This window comes from Chiloscyllium plagiosum, unplaced genomic scaffold (assembly GCF_037043375.1).
Source record: "Chiloscyllium plagiosum isolate Xiang-an unplaced genomic scaffold, Cpla_swu_hap1 HiC_scaffold_39, whole genome shotgun sequence".
NCBI classification, from domain to species: Eukaryota; Metazoa; Chordata; class Chondrichthyes; order Orectolobiformes; family Hemiscylliidae; genus Chiloscyllium; species Chiloscyllium plagiosum.
In genome coordinates this window covers 61236965-61245219 of record NW_028270177.1, presented here as the reverse complement: position 1 = coordinate 61245219, position 8255 = coordinate 61236965, and the positions used below count along the sequence as shown (strand labels likewise).

Here is an 8255-nt window from a genome sequence, read left to right as displayed (position 1 = left end):
AGAGGATCAGAGTGAGAGTGACGCAGTAAGTCTGAGGGGTCAGACTGATATTGATGCAGTAAGTATGAAGGGGTCAGGCTGATAGTGACACAGTCAGTGTGACGGGGGAGAGTTTTACTTACACAGTAAGTGCGAGGCGTCAGACTGAAACTGATTCAAAAAGTGTGAGTGGGTCAGGGTGATAGTGACACAGTACGTCTGAGGGGTCAGGCTGATAGTGACGCAGTCAGTGTGATGGGGCAGAGTTTAATAACATGGTAAGCGTGAGGCGTCAGTCTGACACTGACACAAAAAGTGTGATGGAGTCAGGCTGATAGTGACGCAGTAGGTTTTAGGAGTGAGGGTGAGATTAACATAGGAAGTGCGAGGGCTTCACTGATAGTGACGCCATATGTGTGTGGCTGTCAGGCTGATGGTGACGCAGTAAAAATGAGGATGTCAAGGTGAAACTGGTGCATTAAGTATGAGGATGGCAGATCGACAGTGATGCAGTAAGTGTGAGGGGTTCACGCTAATATTGAGGCATGCAAGTGTGAGGGGCCAGGTTGATGGTGACGCTGTGTGCCCACGGGTCCGGCTGATAACGACGCAGAAAATGTGAGTGTCTCAGTGTGACAGTGACGCATTACGTGTGAGAGGGTCAGAGTGATAATGACAGAGAAAGTGTGAGGGGGTAAGGTTGATAGTGATGCTGTAATTGTGAGCTTGATCAGCGTGATAGTGAGGGGCTCAGGCTGATAGCGACACAGCAATTGTGAGGGGGTCAGGGTAGTCGTGACGCAAAACGTGTGAGCGGATCAGGCTAATAGTGATGCAGTACGTGTGAGGTGTCAGGCCGATAGTGACGCAGGAAAGGTGAGAGTGTTGGTGTGCTAGTGACACAGTAAGTGTGAACCGCTCAGGATGATAGTGACGCAATAAGTGTGAGGTTTCAGGTAGACACCCATCCGGTAAGTGTGACGTGTTCAGGGTGACAGTGACGCAGACACTTTGAGGGTGTCAGATTGAGAGTGACACAGGAAAATTGAGGGGACAGGTTGATAGTGACACAGTAAGTGTAAGGGGTCAGGCTGATAATGATATGCTAATTGTGATGGAGTCAGGATAATAGTGTGCAGTGAGTATGCGTTATCAGCGTGATAGTGACACACACGGTGTGAGTGGGATAGAGTTATAGTGATGCAGCAAGTATGAGGAGGTCAGAGTGATAGTGTGCAGGGTCTGGCTGAAGTTGACGCAAGAAGAGTGAAAGGTTCAGGTGATCTGGACGCACTAAGTTTGGGGGTCAAGGTAATAGTGATGCTGTGAGTATGAGTGGGTCAGTCTGATAGTGACACAGTACATTTAAAGGGATCCTGATGAAGGGCTTATGTCCTTTCTCCTGTTCCTTGGATGCTGAATGACCTGCTGTGCTTTACCAGCAACACATTTTCAGATTTGAAGGGATCAGGCTGGTAGTGATGCAGTAAGCGTGAGGGAGTCAGGCTGATATTGATGCAGGAAATGAGAGAGTGTCAAGGTGTGAGCAGGTTAGAGAGAGAGTGACGCCGTTAGTGAGTGGAGTTTGGCTGATAGGGATGCAGTAGGCGCGCATGTGTCAGGGAGTGAGTGATGCAGGAAGTATGAGGGTTCCAGAGGGATAGTGACGCATTAAGTATGAGGGGATCAGAGTGGTTGTGACGCAGTAATTCTGAGGGGATCAGAGAGATACCAACGCAGTAAGCATGAGGGGGTCAGGCTGTTAGTGACGCTGTCAGTGTGAGTGCCTCAGCCTAATAGTGATGAAATAAATTTGAGAGAGAAATGCGGATTGTCAAGTGATAAGTGTGAGTAAGTCAGGCTGGTAGTGACGCAGTAAGTGTGAGTGTTGAATCTCATAGTCAAGCAGTAGGTGTGAGGTGGTCAGTGTGATTGTGGCGCAGTAAATGTGAGAGGGTGCAGGAGATAGTGACATAGCAAGTTTGAGGAGGCAGTGTTGTAGTGACACGGTAAGTGTGAGGCATCAGTCTGATACTATAAGTGTGATGGAGTCAGGCTGATAGTGACACAGTAAGTGTAAGGAGTCAGGGTGATAGTAACATAAGAAGTGTAAAGGCGTGACTGATAGTGACAAAGTAAGTGTTTGGCAGTCAGGCTGATAGTGACGCAGTCAAAATGAGGTTCTCGAAGTGAAAATGGCGCAGTAAATGTGAGGGCGCCAATGGATAGTGATGCAGTAAGTTTGAGGGGTTCATGCTGATATTAAGGCGGTAAGTGTGAACCCCTCAGGTCTATAGTGATGCAGAAAGTGTCGACGGGTTAGGCTGATAGTGATGCATTCAAAGACCAAATATCCAAGGCTCACTGTGGTGCTGAACAGCGAGACTCTTCAAGGCGAAGACAAAAATCAATAGTTCTCATCCTGGTCATAAATCACAATGCTTCATTTTAAAATTGTCCTTTCCTGCTTCTAGATTCACCAATGAGGGAACAAAATGTAATTGCACCATCCTGTTTATCTCTTCAAATATTTTGCAACTCTCAATAACATTACATCTCTTGTTTTGAAACTGTTAAAAAATGGCGGGATTTGCCCAATTTCAAATCAGAGGACTAACGTTCATCCATGATATCAAGGCTAATCACCATTCGTGGTATTCCTCATATGGCATTAGTATCTTTCCTAAATTGAGGATTATAATTCCTCATATTGTAGTCCAAGTGCGGTCGAACTGAGCCACCACACATTGGAAATAATCCTTCGTTCTCGTACTCTGAAATCCTTCTGCAGCTTTCACAACAGACTTCTACAAATGCTACTAGTCTTCAATTACTTATTAAAAACTTCCCCAAGATGCATTTCTAAAACTCTGTACATTAGACTTTCTACTTCAAACATTCGACAAATAATCTCCACACATGTCCCTCCTGACAAGTATGATAAAGTCAAATCGTTGCTATTTATTAAATCATGAGGGACATGGATAGGTTGACTCGTCAAGGTGTTTTCCGGCTGGTGAGGAAGTCGAAATTTAAAAAAAAAACATCGGTTTAAAATTAGTGGGTAAGGATTTAAAAGGGACGTCAGGGGCAACTTTTTCAGACGTGTCCAGAATGAGCTGCCAGAGAAATTGGTGGCGACTGGTACAACTGTAACGTTGAATGGCATCTGGATGGATATATGAGTAACAAGGTTTAGAGGGATGTGGGCCAAAATTTTGGCAAATGGAACCTATTAATTTAGGATATCTATCCACCATGGTCAAGTTGGAAAGAAGGGCCACTTTCTGTGTTGTATTGTTCAAGGATTTGATGACTCTAGAACAACCGCAAATAATTCCGTCAAGACGATTTCAAGTTCCAAATCTTCGGTTAATCTTCCTCTCTTGTGCTCACAAATTCATTACCTGATGTCAGAACTTACGGATGAGTTGCTGGATCCATTCCTGTAAATTGGTTCTGCATTCTTCCTAATTCCGATTTTTTTTACGAATGTAGCTAGTGTTTATGGACTTAGCATCAATTTTTCTAATACCATATTTCGATGAATATTAAAACAGAACAGCATATCGACTTTGGCAGCAGATGATGAGCAATTGAGTCAAAATCGATCGTAAGCAGTGAGACAATGATCCTCTCTTCGTGTGGTGTACATCCGTGACTCTAAAATTCGACGAAGAATCATTCCCATAACTTCAGCTGTGTCAGAATCTAGGTTGTGGTGAAAGCCTGTCAATCTGCTAAGGTAACGTTCGTCTGGGTCTCTGCAAAGGATTTGGCGAAATCTTTGGGTCTTGCCAATTTGTCCTTCAACGAATTACATGTTTCATGAATTCAGTTGTTTTACTATGAAAACGGGGTAGTTCTCTGTGGCTGTGATGGCCGAGCGGTTAAGGTGTTGGATTCGAAATTCAATGGGGTCTCCCTGCGCAGGTTCGAATCCTGTTCACAGCGTAGAATCTTTTAAAAATCATTAATTCCTTTGCAGGATTTTGAGTTCGTGGAGCTTGAGCTTTGCATTCAATCGAAAGTAAATTTTCAACTGTGAAGAATCCGAAGTAATTTCAAGACTGACCCAGTCATCTAATTGAATAAATTATATGTCGAGACACAAAAAGCCACCAACTTCCAACACGAATCAGTTTCAACACATTTGTCGAACTATCCTGAAAGTTGGATGTTCGGGGGCGGGGGCGGGGGGGGGTGGGGGTGGAATTCAGCAAAACAAGAAGCAATGCAATACATTTACCTGCAGGTGATGATTTTTTTTTAGGATCAGTTGAAAGTCAAGCTGAGAAAGTTCAACCTAATTTACAGCTGACTCTCAAGGTCAATGATCTATTATATCAGCAGTCAATGAATTAGAAAAAAAACAACTCCATGTGTGGAAAGGAACTCGACTGATCCAGGTTCCTGGCTTGCGATGTGAAAAGGCAAGGCGATATCAGCGGAGTAGAATTTTCTGGAAATATTTGAAATGGAATGTTAACGATCTTCTGCTGTCCACATTCGTAAGAAACTGTGCATTAAGAACTGAAATTGAAAATTAACGATGAAAATCAGACTTAACCCTCTGCTTGTGGTGTAGCATTGTTCAGAACAATAGGTTGTTGTTGAGGTTAAAATTGACCAAAATAATCGATGGGGATCTTATCCACGGCCTTCGTTGGAGCAGTTGGTGTGGAGAGCTCAGCTTGAAAAACCAAATTCCAATTAATCATCCTGGCTGTCTGAATTGCTTAGTTAAACATACTCCCAGTTTAATGAAAAACCTTTGCTATCAGAGTTAGATGTTTTCGTGTCAGCATGTTCCGATATGAGAAGACACTTTTGAGTAGATGTGACTTAAATTTTGACTCTAACGTCAGAGAACTTGACACATTTCTGTACCAAAAACAGCACTACCATTGGTATCAAATCAAACTGAACAAAGGACTAATCAATTAGACATTTCCTGTCTGCAGACTCTGCCAATGGATCGTTCAGGCCCGATGTAGGAATAGGGCGTGGTGACATCTGTTCGCAAGTGGATCACTTCATTCTTGCTCACGATCCATTAACCGTAATTCATTTTGAACTTCTTAGCCATCAGCATGATAAGTGGTACATAATGCACAGGTTTCCTTCTCGAAAGAAAAGCGAAATCTTATTCAATGCAGACGCAAATTCAAGTTGTCCCTGGTCGACCAGAAGACAGATGTTGCGAAACAAAGTGAATACAGAAAACAATCAATGTTTTCTGGGAGTCAAAAAGATGTACTGGAAGAACGGAAACACATATTTGGAACTAAAGTCACATACCACTTCCACAGACTAAATGTTCTTGAACCGTTATCTTAATATGACCTTCATGTCCACCATTGCTGCAAAAATTATCTTAACAACTCAGAACTTTGTGTTCTTTGATATTCTCTCTTACATGTTTCTCTTGATTTTGAAACTAAAACCGAGCAATAGTAATGCACCCCATTTCACTTGCAAAGATCAGAAGAAGATCAATTTATAAGAGAACAGAAATAAACCTACGTCTGTCTTTCGAGAGAAAACGCAGTTACCATTTCGACTCCAAAAAGTCTTCTTCAGAAGTTTGCGCAATGAACTCGAAATGGTCGACCGAAAATGAAACAAAAAGCCAATATGCCGCGAATACACCACCCGCAAGTGCCTCAAGTCCTACTCGAATATGCTGTATTACTACCATCAACATCAGTGGAGAACGGATCAAAGCTCATTCTGCAGTTGTCAACCTGTTATGACGTAGTTTGTAAAGTCAGAAATATGATTAGGTAAAAAGCGGGATGAAAGTGGGATATAAGAAGTCTGAAAAAAGCAAGTGCGTGCTTTGCTTTGAAGAAGGTTGGCAGTGATGAAAATGGAAATTAACTACAGTGAGGGGGGCTTAATTAATACTCAGCATCGTTGCAACACACAGGGACGCAATTCTTTTTGCTAAGTTTCTGTTCTGCCATTTTATCATCACGACTTCTGTCGGGTTTGGTTTCCATTCCAGGCTTAGGTGACAGCCTGATAGAAATTTGCACATTCTCCCAATTTTTGTGTGGTTGCTCTGGTTTGCTGCCACATTCTAAACATTTGCAGGTTTTTTGGAATCGCCATTGAACGCACACGGTTACAGAGACAGTGGTGTCTCTGTAATAGGACGTACTTCAGAGGATTTTTGTGAACTTAAATAGACAGAGTGGGGTTAGTCTGTTGTTTCCTGGGTGAGCTACATGGACAGAGAGGGGTCAGGGTCTTCTTCCCTGAGGGAGATACGTTGACAGAGTTGGGTTAGTTGCTCTTACCTGTGTCAGTCACGCAGACACAGGAGGGTCAGTCTGCCCTTCCCTGGGCGAATTTCTTTCACAGAGTGGTGACAGTCTGCTCTTCCCTGCCTGAGTTAAATAGAAAGAGCGGGGTCAGTATTCTCTTCCCTCGATAATTTATGTTGACAGTCTGGCTTCCGTCTGCTCTTCCCTGGCGAGTTACATTGGTAGAGTGGGGTTAGTGTTCATTCATTGGGTGAGTGACAGAATGGGATCAGTATGCTCTTCCCTGAGGGAATTACATTTATAGAGTGGGGTCAGACTGCTCTTCAGAGAATGACTTATATTGACAGTGCGGGATCAGTCTGCTGAGTTACACTGAGAGTGTGGGGTCAGTCTGCCCTTCCCTGGGTGAGTAACACTGACTGATTGGCGTCAGTTTGCTCTTCCCTCAGTGAATTACATTGACAGAGTGGCGTCAGGAGTGGCGTCAGGAGTGGCGTCTTTGAGGAGTTGACAAAAGTAACTCGTCCCCTACATCATTGGGGTAATTCGGGATGGGCAGTGAATCTTATCTCATTGAAAGACAACTGTGTCCCAGAAATGCATTTCTAATAATTGCATGTACTAATTCGACACTGCAAGCGTTCGGGAATATTTTGAGGAGAGGTGCAGGATCGAATAATTAACGTCAAATGCACTGATGCCGAGGAGACATGACACAAGATGTGAGTGTGGAGCTGATGGTGCAAGGCTCAGTGTCAGTGCTATTGGTTCAGCATTTATTTCTCACTGTTCGCAATGACTCACACACCACTGCTTTCAATTCACAACAATGCGGCTGTTCATCTTGGTTTGAAAATCCCTGCGTGTGTATTAACGTGGTTAATGGGACGCGAGAGGAGATGAGCACATCCTCTTTATTCTGTCAATTTAAACAGATGAAAATATCTGTTGGATGCCAATGCAAGAGGATACTGTCTTTTTCTGTGCCTTTTCAGTGGGGCATGCTCAGCATTGAAATGTCTGCTTTTGCAAAAGCAGAGTTTGATTGCCATTCATACTGAGCAACGCTAATACAGAAAACGCATTTTCGAATTCCTGTGATCAAGTGGTTCAGACATTGCACATATGGACGACAAATCTGGCTTTTAACGTGGCGCCGTTGCTTAGCTGGTGAAAGCACCTCCCATCACACTGGTGCCTGCTCATTGTATTGAAAGCTCTTTATTTCTCGCAAGTACTGTGTTGCTGATCGAGAAACTCCGTGTCCTGTTTGAATTGTTTTATATTCTCATTTCGAGATCCGGCTTCATTTTCCAGGTTTAAATCCAGTAGTGTATGTTGCTCTTTTTAATTACTATTTTAACCTGGAGATTCTTCCCGCAGTTCCACAAGCACTTCTGCTTCTCATTATCTTATTCTCATTCCTTCATTCCAAGTTTTGTGGAAATTAAGTGGGGAGGCAGGAGATACTGCAGATTTCCCGGGGAATATTGTGGTAATGGCACTGACACCACGACATGATCACCCTCATTCTCTGCTGTCACCATTCATTTGTTGTACACCAACAGTAAATGCATCCTTGTTCTTCTTCGGCTTTCATGTAGTTACTTTCTTTTTCTGTTGGATAAGAAATTCAACTTTAACTTCGAAAGGGTCTTTAGATTTTGAGGAAGAAATGTCTCCTTGCCTCAGGTCGAAGTGACAGACGCATTATCCAGAGAATGTGAGACTACTTCGACCAACTCCAGCCAGGCGTCAGAAAGCCTCTCAGCAGTTCGAATCTCAAACTGTCTCTGAATGTCAGGCTTTTCAAGAGCAGAAATGGGAAATGAGGGATATGGACAGCCAGAGAGTCGGAGAATGTGAAAAAGGCCTAGGAGGATACAGAGACAAATATAGAAAAAACGAAGAAACATATTGAGGCAGACACTAAAAGAAACAATTCTCCATTCGGCGTGACTGCTAAATAACAGAAAGCAAAAGGAAATGTAGCCATTAAAACAT

At 43.2% G+C, this 8255-nt stretch overlaps 1 non-coding gene across 1 annotated transcript; it reads left to right on the top strand.

The window, feature by feature from the left end:
* Positions 1 to 3851: 3851 nt before the first annotated feature.
* trnas-cga (transfer RNA serine (anticodon CGA)) lies at positions 3852 to 3933 on the top strand. The gene has a single exon. It is a non-coding gene; the product is annotated as a tRNA-Ser (tRNA).
* Positions 3934 to 8255: the final 4322 nt, after the last annotated feature.